This window comes from Amblyomma maculatum, chromosome 10 (genome assembly GCF_055883805.1).
Source record: "Amblyomma maculatum isolate TAMU_Amacu chromosome 10, ASM5588380v1, whole genome shotgun sequence".
NCBI classification, from domain to species: Eukaryota; Metazoa; Arthropoda; class Arachnida; order Ixodida; family Ixodidae; genus Amblyomma; species Amblyomma maculatum.
Window position 1 is genome coordinate 84,331,017 of NC_139353.1, and position 19,498 is coordinate 84,350,514.

At 42.6% G+C, this 19,498-nt stretch overlaps 1 long non-coding RNA gene across 2 annotated transcripts; it reads left to right on the forward strand.

Annotated features, from left to right (window-relative positions):
- Nucleotides 1-716: 716 nt before the first annotated feature.
- Nucleotides 717-17,067, forward strand: LOC146176920 (uncharacterized). 2 transcript variants are annotated; one of them, XR_014701584.1, is made up of 5 exons: nucleotides 717-1,088; nucleotides 2,218-2,306; nucleotides 3,015-3,069; nucleotides 7,395-7,463; nucleotides 15,770-15,836. It is a non-coding gene; the product is annotated as an uncharacterized LOC146176920 (long non-coding RNA). The 2 variants fall into 2 exon arrangements; XR_014701583.1 differs by lacking the exon at nucleotides 15,770-15,836 and adding an exon at nucleotides 16,398-17,067 and having other exon boundaries at nucleotides 730-1,088.
- The last annotated feature ends 2,431 nt before the right edge of the window (nucleotides 17,068-19,498 follow it).

The window sequence follows — 19,498 nt, forward strand, 5'->3', positions numbered from 1 at the left end:
CAGAGCGTAGCGTGGCGGAACGTCCGTGGCCACGATGGCCACGATGCCGATCTTCTCTGTCTCTTACTCAAGTGATTAAGAGGGACTCACGTATACCACTTTCAGGACTAGATCATACCTCCTAAACCTCCTACGTCCCTTTTGTTTTCCTGAATACATTCGAGGGGTGCACATACATCATGACTGATGTTTTGTGGTCGTGTGCGCCTCTCAGCTAGCAGTTCTAGTGAAATGATGCCGAGACAGCGAGAAAGCCGAATTGTTATCCTCTCGAACAATCGTCCTCATAACGCTGCGGACGAGTTCTTCGTTAACTTCCGGGCAAAAGGAGCAACATGCAGTACGACTTGTCTGACGACGGCGACCGCTAATTGACAAAAAAATAAAAATAAAATAAGAATGGAGTTGATAATGAAATTGCTACGCCTTTGTATATGAAGCTGTACACATTATGGTGCGTTACAAAACCTAAGCAGACACAAAAGCAGATGCAGAAGGAGCTGTGTAAGAACATTGTGTGTGTCAATGTCAAGCGAGACAAAAATGTGTCGTGTAGGCCTATAAAATTTGAAAAATAAATATATAAAAAAAGTTGCTTGTATTACGGCCTCCGAGATCACCGTTTGGTGATCTCGGAGGCCATGCTTGTATACATGGTAAAAAGATGTCATAAGTGAAAAAAAAAAATAAATGAGGAAAAAGATCGTTAAAATAGAATAACAAGGGCTATATTTGGGCTAAATGGTGTGAGTTACTACTAAAAGAAGAGACAGAAACATTATTTACTCCTTATAGGTGGCGGGTGCGACACACGTGCGATTAGGCCATTTTGGGATCCATTGGTGACATGTGATACCTTGTTCAAGTTCGCGCTGTTCCAATTTCCCGATGAGTCTTTTGCTGTAGAGTATGTTAATGTAATTCAGGGGCACGACGCAGTCGTCAAACGTAACTCAAAAACCTTGCCGACGTTCAGCGGCCCTTCACAGAAGGTCAATCGGATAAACGTTGCCTGGCCCGAGAGGATAAAAAACGGCGGGCAACTGGCTCATCAAAGCTGCTCGTCGCGCAAGCTGTCAAGTTCAGCCGTAAGTATACAGACTGTTATTGTATTTTTTGCAGATGTAGAACTGGCGCCCTTGCATTGAGCCAGATAGCGTTGCTATTTCGCTGTGGCGGTATGCATGCATGTTTATCAAGAAGGAGGAATAGACTTCGCGTATCTCCTCCACCCGCGTCTGGCGCTTCGCCTCGGATGCTGGCTGGTGCGCGTTGTTCTTCGGTCAGGTTGATCGCGCCCAGCTGGGTCTCAGGGTCAGAGCTGTGCAGGGTCTCCCAGGTTCTTTGGTTATTTATATTTACGGCCCTCCTTGGGGAGAAGGGGCATGCACGTAGTACTCAACATGTCGACAGTGCAGTAATTTTTTTTTCCCCAACGTTGGTATTAAGGGAGAAAAAAATACGATGTCACGCCACAGAAAGACTTTTGGCACACATCGCAGTGTCCGGATTTTGCAGTGACGTAAACAAGTGGAGCCATGGTTAAAATACTTTATGCTTGTTTCTGTACTCTGAAGGGACGGAAGAGGAAAGTTTTTCAAGAACTGGTCCTAGATACCAAAAACCGGCGTTATTGGGTTTTTCAGATGCCGTAATTTTTTTACCGGCGAATGTTTATCAATGTTTTTTGGTTAGAACCGGAAAGTACATTGCCTGCTTGTGCCGTCAGTTTTTTTTTTTTTTTTAACGATATTTACTGCCTAAGGGCATCAGTAGGGTATGAGATGAAGAATGAAGAAATGATTAAATTAATGGAAAAAGGTTGGGTGATTTTATGAAGTGAAGGAGTGAGCATGATGTCCCTCCGTCCAGGTGATATACGAGGCAGGATTGTTTGCTGGTAGGCTAGCTATCGCCAAGTGCCGGATTCGTGTCAATTTCAGTGCTGGGCAGTCCCACAGCAAGTGGTGAATGTCGGCTTCAACATTTTTGTTCTTGCATATCGGACACCGTGGGTGGGGATATAAGTGTCCCCGCCCAGGGTGTTCGATATGTAAAAACAAATATGAACGTAGTCATTGCTTTTTCAGAGCAAGAGCTCAATTTTGAACTGTGCCATTTGTATGTTAAGGCAAGTGATGTCATTCACAAGCCATAATATAGAGTGAAGCAAAGACGGGTATGAGAATGTCTGCTAATAGGTTTTCTTCTTCCTAGCTGTGCGCAGCAATCTGGAAATATTACTGAATGCAATGCTTGAGGAAGAGGAGGGATATGGTGATGCCCATCGACTGAAGACCAGCAAGGTTTCTGTCTTCTGTACCTTCCATTCATGTCTTATAGGCCATAATGAGAAAATGTTTTGTATTGCTTTTAGATTTCTGTAAAAATGTATTGTTTTCCTTCTTTGACAACAGCATAAAATGCTTACGTTTGCAATCTAATCCCTGAGACAGAGTCAGAAATTAAATAGATCTGCAGGCCATTAAGATATGTTTTAAGATCATCATGTAGCAACTTCCTTATTCGAGTTAGCAGTGTGCTGCAGAAGCCTGTTTGAGCCAGAAATCCTGTACAGGGTGGTCGTGAACCCCATGTGTATCGGCCAGCTCCACAGCATCTTGGAGCTGGTAGATTGTCAAATTATTCAGCAGAAAGCTTTTTATGTTATTCAGTAAGTCTGGCACACCAATTTCAGCGAGTTTAACATGCAGTACATTGGCAAAATAAATTATTTTTCTGAGCCTTAATGGGCAGCTTGGTGGCATCACCTGTTGCCTTAGTGTTGATGCTAAGCTTTCACTATTCTCTTAAGTACCACAGCTTGCTATTGAAAATAATGTTCAAATTGCATTCTTCATTATACCATTAGTCTCTTACATTCCTCCAGGCCTCTTATTGATGAATGACTGCTGCTTGTTAAAAGCTAGGAATCAGTTCTAAATTGTTTGTGTTTAAGCAGTTAAACCTCATTTTTGAAAAAAAAATTATGGTGTTTCTTTTTTGTATAATAGAAGCCAGGAAAACGAAAGGGGGAGACAGCATCTTAGGCTGGAATTAGATCAAAAGGTAAGCAACTACATGTTTTTGGCTATGTTGAAGTAGTTAGAAGGCTTATCTATGCATAACTCATATTGAATAAAAAATTGTCATTGGCAATTTAAATACACTTTTGCAATATTATGATCCTCCACATAAATAAGAGTTAAAATCAGTCAAAAATTTTTCATATTGTGTCTACTGGAGAAATGAATGGCTTGTTTGCAATTTTAATGGCCTGGGAATGCAGCATCATATTATGCATGTAGTGATCACACAGCCTCAGCTCTCTGTGTCAATTTCTACAGGTCATGTTACAGCTAATGATTACTTTTGTAAATAGGGAAGGATTTTCACGGTACAATTGAGTGTCACAATTAAAGGCCTGTGATCAATCATTACATGGCACTCTCTGGCACATTAAATGATTGGCATGGTGCATGTGCAGAATTAGACATATGATGAGGAATGTTTTTCAATGCCTGTCCCAGTCCTATCTGCCATCACTGCAAATTTGTGACTGCCTGCAACCCAGTATTGATTTCAAAGCTCTCTTCAGTCAAAAATTTTTCATATTGTGTCTACTGAAGAAATGAATGGCTTGTTTGCAATTTTAATGTCCTGGGAATGCAGCATCATATTATGCATGTAGTGATCACACAGCCTCAGCTCTCTGTGTCAATTTTTACAGGTCATGTTACAGCTAATGATTACTTTTGTAAATGGGGAAGGATTTTCACGGCACAATTGAGTGTCACAATTAAAGGCCTGTGATCAATCATTACATGGCACTCTCTGGCACATTAAATGATTGGCATGGTGCATGTGCAGAATTAGACATATGATGAGGAATGTTTTTCAATGCCTGTCCCAGTCCTATCTGCCATCACTGCAAATTTGTGACTGCCTGCAACCCAGTATTGATTTCAAAGCTCTGGCTTGACTTAGAAAGGGGTCCATTCACAGCTGGTTCATTTATTGCTATGTCTTGAAGCCGGTTAACCATTGGAAGGCCTGTCTAAGAGTGCACTGTCTTAGCTCAGCGAAACTAACAATAAACGAACACGCAGCGCAGTGCTAATACAGTGGAACCCCACTATAGTAAACTCGGATATAGTAAAATGAAACTGAAGTCCCAGTTCCTCTTCCATAAGTGAAATCTTTTGCCTAAATGGTAAAAACATTTTTGGTAACAATCAGTTGTCGTAAAGTGCACCTGGCCACGGGGATGTACTTCCCTTGAAATTACATCACTGCACACGCACTACTTAGAATCGAAGGGCAGATATAAAAAAAAAAAAAAAATGCAAAACTGCTTGTTTAATGGCTTTATCATCAGGCTCACCAACACTAAGGAGCCAACTTTACATAAGCCTTAGAACCGTGAAGGAAAGAATGCAGTTCAGTTCAGTTCAGGCGTTCAGTCGTGTCCGACTCTTCGTGACCCTATGGACCATGTCACGCCACGCTTTCCGGTCTCTCACTATCTTCTTAACATCACATAGCTTCATCTGCAATGCAGTGCATAGGATAAAAAAGTAAAGGTGGCTATGAATATGGAAGGAAGGTGGTGCAGTTCACTCAGAAGTAAAAGAGCGGAAAAGCGTAGCAAGAAGTAGGGAAAGAAAGAAATTTCCGAGCTGCAGGGCGAAACACAAGGGAGTGATGGCAACAAATGTAGGCGCGGGCATGTTCAGTTTTGCTGTGCTTGACTGTCGCATACATTTCTCATCTATTGCCTTTTAAATGCCCTAAACAGTGGAACGCAATGCCGTGTACATTTAAGGCTTTGGTTTTCACATGAAATCCCTCAGTTGAACAATAATAGAGTAGAACGTTGAGCTAGTTGGTGTAACATCTTGGAAGAAGGCAGCAGAGCAGGGGAACAAAACCGAAGAAGCGCACACAGACACAAGGACAACGCTGCACTGACAACTATATTGATCTGAACCCGCGCATCTTTTCTCCCTTCACTTTACCTCTGCAGCTAACTTATTCCTTATCTTTAACATCCTGCCAACAAGCGTAATCTAATTCCTTTTTCAACAGTACCACTGAAGGCGTGGTAACACACTGGTCTTCCGAGCTCCTGATTGCACGTGCTTCGAAAATTTCCCTTGGTAACCTGTCCTTATTCCTTCTCAAAACCTTCACATTGTGAAGGTCAGCTGGACATTTTTGGTCTTTGCAAATACAAATAAAGCAGCCTCTGCAGTGCACTGCGAGGTTGGTGTCTGACTTCTCCGATATTGCTGCAGCGTGCTCTCTAATTTTGTCATTAATGAATCTTCCTGTTTGTCCAATGTACTGCTTGATGTAGTTTTTTTTTTTTTTTTTTTTTTAGCGCAAACAAAGACAAGAAAGGCGAGACGTTTGCGCTAAAAAAAAAAAAAAAAACCCTACATCAAGATGAACTACCAACTCGCCCAGCAGGAAGTTTTAGTCAATGTATTGCTTCCCACAATGTAAGGGAATCTGGTAGACAATCCCCTGGATACAATCGGAGTACCTTGTCTGGTGCGCAGTTTGGCATCTAGACTTAAACTCCTGGTTATTCACTCGAGCAAACTTGCCTTTGGCTCTGTTTTATGTCGCAGGACACAATCTGGATGCCATGTCTATGTCCAATCTTCATCAAATTATGGGTCAATCCATGGTACCACTGACCACTTATTTCTTTGTTTAAAGAAATAATGTAAAGGGCATCCTCGGAAAAAGGAGCCGTCCAAGCTTACTTTGCGTGCGCCTTTACTGCTGATTCTGATCACATGTCGGTGGCAGCACTTTGCAAAGTGTGGAGGCCACGTGCTCCTGTGTTCTCTCTTATATTGCTTCTAGCTATACTATGTCGCATAATTACATGCCAAAGTTATTGGCACGAGCACAAGACTGCCTGTCTTGTTTGCGTGATAGAAAAAGTTATGCGTTCACATAACCTTTACTGTGTTGAAGAGCTGGAAAGGAGCGGACATTTTCTGCCAGCCAAATAGTCTGTCTCATCATCATTATCATCATCCTTTTCTATCCTTAAAGGCCCCAAGTGGGGTATTACATTGGGGGGGGGGGGGGGGGGGATCGATAACATATGTATCAGCTGTCAGGAAATGAAAAACGAGAACAGGCACTACAATGCAGTAATACAACAGCAATACAAGAATACCATAAATTGTACCTGAGCACAATTCAAAAACTCCTAAAACAGACTATGGCAGTATAAGAGCAAAAACAAATGCAACATAGACCACAATCACATAAACTCGAAAGAATAAAAATTGCACAGAAAGGAAACCATTGTAGTTGTTCGTTTAGATCGGCAGCAAGTATAGCCGTAAATTTAAATGTCATGCTTGGAGGCTATTGATTCGGATAATTTATTCCATGCTGCAATTGGTCTAGGAAAAAAGAACCTGTTGAAAGCATCAGTGTGACCATGAAGACGCTGAACGCTCATTGAATTATAATGGCAACAAGAAGTGCCTAGTGGCAACTCTAAGAGCAAGTTTGGTCAATGAGGACAAAGTTGTGCAATTTTCCGTCGGAATTTCCAGTGGGTGAAGGTCAAGGGAGGCTTTGATACCAGTTATGTAATCCAAATAATATGCGTTAAAATGTTGTTATCTGAGCACTGTTGCGATACAGTGCTTGTCGTTCAGACTTAGCACTGTATGCGACTACTTTTTTAGAGTACAAACATTTTCGTTGAATTGGGAACCAGAAATCTTGCATCTAGAAAGAAAAGTGCAAATTTTCTTGGGCTCACTCATTCAGAATGCACATTGAATATTTTAATCTGAGTGCTTGCTTTGTCTGTTTCATCTGAGGCAGTTGAGACCATTGCGCATTATTTTGAGCAAGTGAGTCCATTTAACCGAGCAGCTGGCGGGTGCGTATGTAGGCACACCTTCTTCCTGTAGGTATTGCTTTATGTACACTGGAATATGGACACTGCCTCCTTGCATTCCAATCTTATAGTTGGTGCTGTGCAGTGGTAGCTCAATCGGCGTTGGTTGTACAATACATAGCTGCCTTTTGTGGTGCCACCTCAAGGACGATTTCTAAACTCTGCAAGTGATATCTTTCTGATTATGTCTGCAGACCTTGTGCAGGAGCAAATGAAAAAAAAAAAAAAAATGGTTATTTTCTAAGGCCCAGACAAAGGCAAATAAGTTTTACTCAGTAGCATTGTTGGTTGCTGCACGACATAGTGCAAATGATTTCTAGCTGAGTAGCATCTTTGTGTTGCTCTGTGTTGTCGGTAGCTAAATAAGTTTGCGAAATTTAAACTTCACCCATCTGAAGCTCCAATGTGCAGTGTTGCTCATGTTTTCTTTCTGTAATGTTCTGTTGTTTTATAGAGTTGCCAGAACTTGTTGACGTCTTCAATACTTCTGGGATGGCTGGTGCAGCAGCAGGAAATACTGGAGGTACTGAGTGTTTTGGCTGTCCTGCAAGTGTTGATCAACTGATGCATTGAAAATTAAGTTAACCTGTAGCCCTTTATAAGAGGCACCTATTCTGCATTATTTTTTTATACCCGTTGCTAAGCATGATTCTCTCAGAAAGTACTGTGTGTCAAGTTGGGTAGTGTAAATGCCTCATTGGGGCACTGAAAATTGACCTGACAGAGCTGCACAGTCTAAGCTGTAAGAAATCTAATCATCCCAGATACACCTTCAGTTTTACTATGAACAGAAGAGTTTAACATCAAGTCTAAACAATGTTTGTTACGCTGTTGGGACCATGAAGGTGGCACATCTATTAGATCAAAGTAGGGAATTCGCTTGTAGGATGAAAGAGCACTGAACAAGTGTAGAGGGGGAGCCTCAGTTAGCAAGCCGAGCCAACATTTCGACAAGGGGACTTGTCTTCGTCTGGGCAGCACAATTACTGGTGGAGGTTTTAAATACGGTTTTGCTTCCGAAGAAGACAATCTAGGGAGGGGGGGAGGGGGGGGAAGAAAGAAGCAGGGCGAGAAGTGAAAGAATGTTTCCTTGGGTATGAATTTCTATGAGCATGGAACCAGTGCTTTCATCATCACATGAAAAAAAAAAAAAAAGAAAAGCAGCAGCAGCAAGAAAATTTAATATGCAAAGTAAACGATTGTCAGCACCTAAAGCAGGTTCGATGCTGACACGTGTTTCTTGAAAGGGGACAGGTAGAACGAAAGGAAGATGGTTTAGCCGGTATGAAGAAGTACTGAACAAGGGTAAAAGGGGTGCGCCTCAGTTCACAGGTCGAGCCAACGTTTCGACAAGTGGACTTGTTTTCGTCTGGGCAAAGTGATTATCACTGGCAAGGGTTTAAATATTCTTTTGCTTTTGAAGAAGAAAAGATTAGGAGGGGAAAGTGGGTGAGAAGAAAGTAGGTGAAGGAGTGTGGAGGGGAGGATGGGTGAGAAGGAAGTAGATCATGCAGTGAAAAAATAAATAAATCTTCAGTATGTATTTCTCAGCCTGGAACCAGGGATCTTGTGGTGGCCTGCAAAAGAAGTAAAAGCAGCATACCAGGAAAAACTAAAATACCGGGTAGATGATTTGTCACCACTTAAGAGGGTTTGGTGCAGATACACCTGACAAAGGGACAGGCTTTGCAAAGGGCCCTGATAAGGAATATATCTAAGGGGGCCAATTCTTAAAACTTTCTGCAAAGCTGGTGGTGGTGGTGGTGGGGGGGGGGGAGGTTAGTACAAAGTCACAGGATAATAACTGCACAGTGAACCACAAATGACATGCAAAAGAAAAAGTTTGAGGACAAACTCAAGCAACAAGTGATAAGGGGGAAATGTGTTTGGAGAAGCATGTACAGCTTATGCTATTGCAGAAGGGAATAGAGTGTACATGCGTTGTGAATAAGCTGTACAATTAACGCTATGTGGGATTGTTTCCCCGAATAGTTATATTGCATAGGGAGTATACTTAAGGGATTCTCTTAAGTGGTGACTAATCATCTACCCGGTATTGTAGTTTTTCCTGGTATGCTGTTTTACTTCTTTTGCTGGCCACAGGATCCCTGGTTCCAGGCTGAGAAATACATACTGAAGATGTTTTTTTTTGTTCACTCCATGACCTACTTTCTTCTCATCTTCTCACCCATCCTCCCCTCCCCATTCCTTCACCTGCTTTATTCTCACCCACTTTCACCTCCACAGCTTTTCTTCTTTGGAAGCAACAGCGTATTTAAGCCCCTGCCACTGATGATCGCTTTGCCCAGACGAAGACAAGTCCACTTGTCGAAACGTTGGCTCGACCTGCAAACTGAGATGTACCCCTTTTACATTTTAGGAAACGTAGCGCAAAGAAGACAAGGACAAATGCAAACGCACCAACTCACCCAATTCAGCATTCTTGTACCCCTTTTACCCTTGTTCAGTGCTCCTTCATACATTGAAAGGGACAAGCATTCCAAAGGGACCTGATGAGCAATACAGCTAGCTGCATGGGAACAGCTATCAAGAGGTTTTGGAAAGGGGAGAGAAGGACAAAAAAAATTAAAATAACAACAAATCAGAGTATACTATACCTGCCAAGCATGGCATTATCTGAAACGATTCAAGGGGGAACCAAAGTAAGAAGTAATGAGAAACGAACATGTTTGAAAAAACACTTGGAGCTTTTGCTATTACAGGAGGGGGGCGGGGATACAGAGTATGTACATATGCTATGAATAAAGTGTACTATTTACACTTTATGGGATTGTTGTCATGACTAGTTGTGGCAGAGAGGAAATATATTTAAGGAATACTAATGCTTCTTTCAAGATATTGTTGCAAGATAACGACAACAAAGTGTTTCCTTCACTTGCCTCTTGGAAGGGACAAGGAGATGACAACAAAGTGGGCCTGGTTCCATGTTGCTGCTCGCGGCTATGCTTGTTGAGGCTGTTGTAAATATACTGTAAATACATAGTTTCCACGTAACAATATTTGCTCCTGTTGGTTCCAATCTTCTAAATTTATGGATTAGATATGCCACCCTATATTTTGTGTCCCTTGAAGATTTAAAGCCCAACATGGAGAATAAATAAATTTCAATAACCTTACGGCCCATCTGATTGAAATGCTGGGAAGCTGCTTTTGGGAGGTTTTTGCCTGTGTCTGCCCGATGTTCATTTACCCTTCTGTTCATTGATTGCCCAGTCTCTTTCGGACAAGTTCGGAGCCATAATTGAAAACCTGCTTGAAAAGCCATGCCCTTTGCTGACTGCAAATATCGCTCTGTAGGATGAGTAAATGAATGCGCTTCTTCGACTGCGATGGGCAAGGCACTGATGCATGGGGTGCAGCACAGATGTCCGCACAGCTTCTCCGCACCTCCAGTTCCCCCAATTTACTGCATGTAACACACTGCTCCCCTGCAAGTCCACCGTCGTCTGGGGAAGCCATCGCGCAGGGCAAGCCACGAAACTTTCGCTTACCAGTGACGACTTGAAATGTGCCCATGCCACAAAAGTGTAATGCGATGATCAATTACAGTACTGGTACCGGCAGCTGATCAGAGTTATCAAAGCTTATGCTACGCCGCACGTTCAGACTATAAGGATGGTCGACTCTGGCAAAAAAAAAAAAAAAAAAAAAAAAAACAGATCTGCCGCTTCAAGCGGCCTGGAGTAGAAGTTGCAGTGAAGGCATGTCGTGAATGTGGCAGTTAGTCTTACCGCCATATTCACGACTGCGCCTTCACTCTAACTTCTACTCCAAGCGGCCCCCGAGGCCCGTTTTTCGTTTCAGAAAACAACCTCCACTCGAATAACTCCCAACAGTGGCAGAGAGAACTCGAGTTTTCTCAAGGATCTCTAGTCCGCAGTGCCGCTGCCTTGGCGCCGCTCCTCGACCACTCCACTTGTAAACACTGAGGACATCACATCGTTTGCTCGCTGTGTGGACTTTGTTCTACCGGTATACCAAACTTCACGAAAGTGGATATGACGAGGATGCACCAAACCTTTCTCTAAAGCATTGGCTGAAAGTGACAGCGACCCAGGACATCTGGCACGTTATAGTTTTACAGGTGTGGCCGTAGCCTCTTGCTGCCCGTGCCGAGCTTTTATAACTGTGATCAGCCGCCGGTACCAGTACTGTAAATGATTATCGCATTATGCGTCTGTGGTGTGGGTACATTTCAAGTCGTTGCCGATGAACTGAACAACTTTTCGGAGCCTACTGAGTGCGGAGTTGAGGCGCGCATTTCACGGTTAATGGTGGGCTTGCTTGCAGGTGGACTCGAGCTGTGGGGGGGGCGCACTCCTTCCATAGCTCGCCTTGTCTGATGAACGGCGGCAAACTTGTCGTGGGGGAAGAGCATGTCACATGCAGTAAGCTGGGGTGCTGGGGTGGGGCTGTGCGGACATCTGTGCTGCACCCCACGCATCAATGGCTTGCCTGTCACCTGAGGGTACGTAGTGCGTCTTCGGACGCGCGGCACTGTCGAGGGAGTGCATTGGTGTGCTTGTCCTACGGAAGGATATTCGCTACCAGCGAAGGCATTCTTTTCAAGCACATTTCCAGTTAGGGCTCCGAATTCAGTGTGTATGCGCTGAAACGCACTGTGAAGCAGCATGCAGGTTTTCACCGTTTGCCCCCGAGCCCTCTGAAGGCCAAAGCCATGTTCATAGAAAGTGCCGGCTTTTACTTTTTTTTTTTTTTCAAATGTATTTTGATGTCTGTCAAAGCATGGCAATAAAAAAAAAAGGCAAAGCAGCAAAGGGCGAGAACATCTCACACCAAACAAATAAAACTCTGTCACCAGCAGCGACTGTTGCCAGGCGCAAAAGCATTTTTGGTAGTTTTTCACAGCCACCCTTTTCATCTAGCCCGCAAAACAAGTTCCACTATGCTCTTAACATCGAACTTGCTTGCGAAGGTTGTTGAAGACTCAACATGAAAAACTAAGCGTGCTACTTTAGCACACAGTTTTCTGGCCAAAAGTACGCCTTAATTTCATCCCCACACGCCATTTGCGCTGCTTCGAGTAGAGAGAGAACTTGTCAGAGGAAATGCCGAGTTGGATTCATGAATCCTAATTGGCCCTGAAGTGGAGGAGTGGCTGTTTTCTCCACTCCAAGCACTGGTGGTAGAGCGTCAAGTCGAGGCACGTTTACAATATGGGCGCTAGTTTGCATTCATGTGAGAAAACCATTGAGAACTTATAGTACAAGAATCAAACTGAACTTGGTGGTCTATATTGCTGAGACTTTCAGTTTGCACATCCCATTCCTATTATACCTGCAATGCAGTTGCAGGCTTTCAGGCACCGTTAAAACATTCACAGCGCCAATTGGTTTCGTATTGAGTGGGAGCACCTATTTCATGGCAGTTGTATCAACACATGAAGCTCATGATAATTTTTGATGGCAATGTTTGTACCTCCAGCCGTCAGTGAGGATTTTAATTGAGATGTCCCAAGTTTGGTCAAAAGGTTTTCTGTGGGTAAAATTAATGGTAGAGCACCTGTTTGGAGCAGCTTGGCTCCACAGAAAATTTCAACTGTACTGATATTTTGAGGTATGCAATTGTATGTTACCAAAGCTTTACTTGTTTCGTTTGCTGTTTCTTCCAAATTCGCTTGTATTAAAGTCACAAATGCATGCATTCAAGATTAAGCGGAAAGGGAAGGGTTTGAAAACTTGGGTTTTGTATTTTCTACACCGCTAAAAGACAAACTGTTCATGCAGTGAAGTTCGTAATATAACAGTGTTTTTTTTTTATATAAATGCTGCTGTGTAGAAACAAAATTTCGTTGTAAATTAGGATGGATTAGGGCGGACGTTAAGAAGCGGAGTTTTTTTTTTTTTTCTTGTTTTTTTGCCAAAGTCGACCGTCCTTGTCGTCTGAACGTGCGGAGTAGCATAAGCTATAGGGACCGGGCGCCCGTTGTATGGCGCCACCGTCTCCTCGGTGGAACAGCGCCACTCGCGGCTGAGTGCTGAAACAGCGGAATGGCGAGGCAGCTGAGCGGCGCAGTCGTTTCCGTTCTGCGAGGCGTTTTTGAGCCTGTCCCTACCTGTCGTTTTGCGGTGTGACTTTGAGAGCTTTGAGCTGCTTTGAGTAATCGCAAGTATTTTTTGACCGGGAAATCTTGAAAAAGAAAACGGCCGTTCTCGGCAGGGCGTGCGTTTTTTTTTTTTTGAAACCACCCGGCGCATGGTATTTTTGTTATATCCTCGAAAATGCCGCGCGCGTGATTTCACCATGCGCTAGGAACACCTTTGTTAGGCACCTGTTAAGGCGACTTTGAAGACGGGAATTGCGCCTGCACTGCGCGTCTATCTTATATTAGGTCTAGTTGAAATTTGCCTGAAGATCAAATACCGCCGAGCCATGGCGCCGTAGTAGTGGTAGTTGTAATGGTCAGCGTTCATGTAAAATGAAAAAGATGCTGCACCTGTCTTTTTTTGGTAATAGCTAGGCTCAAATGATTCAGAGTAGAATAATAGCAAATGACATTCCAGTTTCAACCTTGCAACGAGAGCTGTAAAAGGAGAAAAATAAACAAGCAAGACAAAAGTAGGATCCTATTTATGGTTGGAATAGCAAACGCACATATACTACCAGGACTTCCTGCACAATTACGCTACAATATCTCACTGAACCCGGCCTTGAGACTATCAAACTTAATCATAATGTAAGCCAAATGAGTAATACCACCTCAGCATCATTTTTACATATACGGCAATGCTCTTGTTGAACACGTCGGAGCTGCAATTGACTTAGAAAATATTATACTATACATGCCTTTCTCCCGACATGTTGCGGAGGTTGTGAAAAGAAAAAAAAATTAAATTTCCTGCTAGCGTTCTCGCAGCGCAGGAAGTTCAATGCGATTGACCGCACCTGCCTTGAACATCTGAAGGCAATAGTCCAATACTGTCAAACTGTTAAATACAATCGAAAAAAAAAACAGTGTGATGTGTTGTAAGATAAGCCACCGACAACTAAGAGAGCATTCTATTGTTAAATGAATCCCTCTGATGGCTCGTTCCCTAAGGTGGTCTACTTTCTCAGCGTACCACGAACTTGCGGTGCCGATACCTAGCTGACCTCGATACCTGATCAGTGTGAGGGGACACGACCATGTAGGTAGTTTTCTATTTGCACGTAAAGGAATCCGGGTAACTGAAAGCCATTCCTTTTACAACTTTGTCACTGCAGCCTGCCGGACTGCCGCTAAATCTGTTTACATTGGCCATAGAAGCAATTTCTGAGAGAGGTAAAACGGTCTTGTCATACGCCACAATCGGGAAATCTCACGTTCACTAAAACGCCGATGAGAAACACATGTATTTAGACGGGCCAGGAAATGGACGCTGCTGAGAAAATACGTAAAGCCGTGTCAGGTGCAGCGTGAATGCGAAAAAAAAGCAACTGATACACGGCCTTCGAAATTAAAAAAAAAAAAAAAATGCTACGTTCATGCTCGTTTCCAAAAATTAAATTGTATTTTTTTTTCTTGTTCGACTTTTAATGAAGCCGATAGAAGATTTTGTGACCATGCGGTATTGATTGAGCTGTGAAATGAGTGATGTTATTAAGCGAAATGGACATGCAACAAACAAATGTTAACAAATTCTAAGAGTATCAACGCAGAGCTCTCAGCGCATTTTCATTGGTTGACAAACGAAAAAAGGAAAAATGACAAGATCATGGTAATAGGAATTGTTCGTTTCTCCTATCTGCTCTTTCTGTTAAGAGAAAAAAGTAAACTATCTTTGACTATGTCAGCGAAAGTATCTGCACAAACATTGTCTCTGCCCTTCACTGAAGATCGTAACGCAGCCCGAAAGACGATGGTGGAGCTGTCTTTTCTTTTTCCGTGCTGGGGTTTTCTTGTACACGGGTGGGGAAATGCTAGCGCTGTAGCTTACGCTGTTGGGTTACTTCGATTTCCAATTGTCAATAAAGTGACTACAGATGAAGGAGTGCGGCTTCAACTCCGAGACTCTCGTGCCGTCATTCCTGGGGAACAGAAGGCACAGAGCATCCGGTAGCAAGCCGAATTTTAAAAAATCGGCACTTTCCATGACCACACAGTAATCAAATACGTAGATTCGTGCCTTTGCCTTTCAAAGAACCATGCTTAGGTCACCCGCCCCTCATGCTTCTGCGGAAACCCGTAGAAATGAATCGACTTAAAAACGTCCGACGAGTTTGCGTATCTGCCAGTGGAGCCAGCCTTGTTTGGCCAGACTTCATTTCACTGGACATATTCACACAACTAGCCCAATTTTCTGTTCTCTTGAGGATATATTCACGCACAACGTCACCTAAACCTTAGGGTTTCCAATTTCCACACAAACCAACGACAAACAGTACGCTCCCATGTGCTGGCAATGCGCCGGCCGGGGCCGGCGCATTCCGACGATTGAGCGATACGCCGAGAGACGGCGCCACCCGTTCAGTTGTCCGGTCCCTATGGTGGATGCGAATGTTAAGAAGCGGCACATTTATCTTTTTTTTTTTTTTTTTTTGGCGAGAGTTGTCCATTCTTGCATTTATAAATCAACGAAAGCATGCGGTCAGCTGTGATCATGACACCGACTTTTAGAAGGGCGGTACTGGTATATCTAACCTGGCCAGATTCGGGCTGCATTTGAGAATTTTATTCACTTATTTTGCGTAAATAGGGGCTGCCATATTTGTTACAGCTTACAGTATTTATTATTTTGTTACAGTATTTGATTCTTTTAAATGTTAAAAAGAGGGCTTTAATTTGTGTCTTGTTTCCTTCCTCTTCAGTTCATGCGATGTCAAAATTTCCCCACCTACCTTACTCTATGGTCCAGAGTTTTTTGCGTCACAAATTCAACAATGCAGCGAGTGCATTGAAGAAAGCAAGTAAAGAATCATAAACAGGAAGGGTCAGGGTTCGGGCTAGTGGGTAATCTACATGAGGTTCCATAGCGCACATTAAAGAAGGGACAGAACACGAGCGCTCGTGTTCGGTCCTTTCTTTGATGCACGCTATGGAACCTCATGCATAAACGGGAAGTATGTTTCATTTCTCATTCTCTGATAAAAAAAAAAAAAATATGCTTCCAAGATTCTAACCCGCACTCCTTTATTCTGAAAAATGGAACTATTATATTCATGTCAGGATCAGATAAAAAAAACAGAATGCCCCATTGTGGTTTCCATTACAGGTTGGTGGCTTTGCCATAGTCTACATTTCAAATACGGCGTTTCAGACATTGCGGTTTCCAACTCCAGCTCAGTTTTTTTACTTTTGTTTTGTCATCATTCATAACCATGTTAAGAAGGAACGAACCATCTGGTTTCTAAAGCTAGTTCTTGTAGTAGTATATGATTGTTAATTGGAATGTTAAAAAGCCCACTTTAATTTGTGTCTTGTTTTCTTCCTTTTCAGTCCACGTTGCGTCCAAAGTTTGGAACCTATCCAGATCTGCGGTCCGGACTTTCTACTTGCTTTCGTTTAGCACGAGATCAGTGTTTTGTTGCTCTATATATTGGTGTATTGTAGCACTGTTTCTTGAAAATTAAACTCTGTAAATAGATATTGAGTGGCATAGGCGTATTTCTTTTCCATGGACTGTATTGTGATTTAATGTGTGATATGATATGGCCGAAATTGTTTGCTGCGAGTACTATGAAAGACCCCATAGTGGAGGGCTTTGGAAATTTCGACCACCTGGGGTTCTTTAATGTGCACTGACATTGCACAGCACTCAGGCGCCTTGCTTTCCACCTCCATCGAAAAGTTGCTGCTGCGGCCAGGATTCGATCCCACATCCTCGGGCACAGAAGTCTTGCACCCTAACCACAGCACCACCACGGTGGGTCATTGTACTCAAATGCTTCGAATAAAGATATAAAGGAAGTTGTGTCACATATATTCAGACTGGGTGGGTAAAATACGGACGGAAATAACGGTAAGTTAGCTTAAGTAACATTGACTTTTGAAAACTGTCAACCAAGGAGCATGAAAAAGGGTCATGACAATGGACACAAATGTCGCATTGAGGTGTTTGTCGGTATTGCCCTTCATTTATGTTTCTCGGTAGCTAGTTTTCAAAATGTCGGACATATTTTTCAGCATTTGGCAGCTATATTTTTGGTGCATTTTTGCAACATTTTTGTAATGCATCAAAAATATGAGCGCATCACATTTTTCATGTATTTTTAGTGCATTCCGAGAATGGTATAAATTTATGCTTTTAGTATATTATTAGTATATTTTTCTTGGTTTGGAAAATATAACTGCAACATATTTGTAATGCTCCAAAAAATATGAGCGAATCCTATTCTTCATATATTTTTAATCCATTCCAAGGGTACTTTCTCCCAGCATGAAAAATAGGTCAAGTACATTAGTAATACCTTCAAAGTACATTGTCAGTCTATTGGTGGAAGATTTTGTGAACCCTGCCAAGCTGAAGAAAGTACATTTTCAGTATGTTAGAAATATGCTCAATAGGCGAAAAGCATATTTTAAACATATTTATATTAAGATATGCAGTGTTGTACTCCTAGTATATTTATAACATATTTGTATGGCATTGGGACAAAAAAATGCGAAATTAATACGAAATAAATACAATGCGTTTGAAGTACATTTTTAGTATGCCTGTTTTTTGCTAAGGGTACAGGTGTCACAGTCAAGTTCCGACCAATTATTGACAGAAAGGCTGGGAGTGATAAAAGTTAAATCTAGCGCAGATTGAGTGTGCTTTTGGTATGAAAGTGGCTGAACCCGAATTGCTACAGGAAAAGTTATATGTTACTCAATCCCAATGGCACTTGCCGCAGATATCTGTCTTGTAGCCCCCAACGAATGATGCGAATTTCAGTCACCAGCCAACCGAACTGAGTTCCTACAATTAACTAACAGAAGATCTAGAGGTCTAGTATCTTGCACATTGCAAAGGAAATAAACATTCACTAATGAGAACGGATAACGCTCGGGAATCTCAGTCTAGTGCCTATAAGGCACAATATAAGAAAAGCAGTTGGAAAGAAATCTCAGCTCTATGACAGAATTTTGAAGAAACAATTATAATTAAACCTCCTCCTTTCGACTGGCTATCTTGTCGAAATCAGCGATCATTTTGTAAATGGAAATGCTTATCCCCCGCCGACCGAGATTCATGCAAAATAATTATATCTGGATTATGCTGTGAAGAAATAAAAAAACAAACTTATATATTGAAGTTGATTGAATTGATCAACAATTCCACTGGATAACTTTTACCACCTCTATGATTGCGATATCCGGGCAGCCACAACTGTCTACTCTAAAATATTCTCCTTTGACTTAGAACCAAGCTGTTGCTTCTTTGATTTTGGCTGGGACAGCCGAAAAGAAGCGTTGGACATGGGAGATCCACTCCGTTTTTGAATTATTGCATTTGACTCCACCATCTCTGCGTCAATAATGATTTCATTGTCATCTTTAGGATTAGACTTGAGAGAAGAAGCAATAGTCGTTCTTTCTTGAGGTTGAAACATTTCACAAGGCATGTTTAACATGAGAGGGGCTGTTCCTGATTGCGAGACCTGTGTGAGCTGAACTGTCAGAATATAAGTGAAAAACTCAGAAACAATAGCACCTATTCGGTCCACCATTTTTGCCATAGAGGCTTTCACAGTAGTTAAAATTGCCCTTTGAAATTGATGCATCAAGAGGAACATCTGATCGGGCTAACACACCTGCGGAACCTAGTAATCTCTAACTTTTGTTACAGTGTCATTGTGCCAACAACGTTTTCTGTCTATCACTCCTTGAATTTGTAAATCCTGTATCGAGATGGACAATCCAAGAATTTTGCAATATGGGCTCCACCGCAAAGACGCATTTGTCATTTTGTTCCAGATATGATTACGAAGGGTGACCATCACCAGATTTTCAGCACCGCATGGTTGATTTGAAACCACAAGTACTGTGACCATATCGTCAGCAGTTGGTGCACTACAATGGCTAAGCTGGAAAGGGATCAGCACAGCTAGATCAGTTACCCTGACATGATGTTCCCGCAAATGCGGCAATTCCTTCCTTAATTGGCACGCGCATATTCTTAACCTCCCGGCTGCGGCGATGCGCGGCTGCAAAATTAGCCTCAAAGAGAAGGACGAGAGTCTCAGCTGGAGTTAAAGAAGAGTCTACTCCTGGGACTGTTATTTTTGTGCATGCAAGATGAGAAGGGATAAAGCTGGTAACCTGAAGAAATCCAAATGAAGAGCATTTAAATGCGTCCTTAATGCAATCAAAGTCTGGTGATCGGCAGAGTGTCGTGCCATGTCCAAACTGCCTCACTTTCGTAATCGTATCATACAGAGAAGAGGCTGCCTGGAGAGCAGCTCAAATAGTTCCAGGGTTGGTTATTTTGGAAACGCCACTATCCTTAGGCACCAACGCTACAGGAGTGCTTCGAGCGTCAGAGCGTTGGAAAGCTTCCAGTGGTAAATCCTGAGGGAGAATGAAAGCCGACCAGGGTGCCCTCCCTTGGCCGA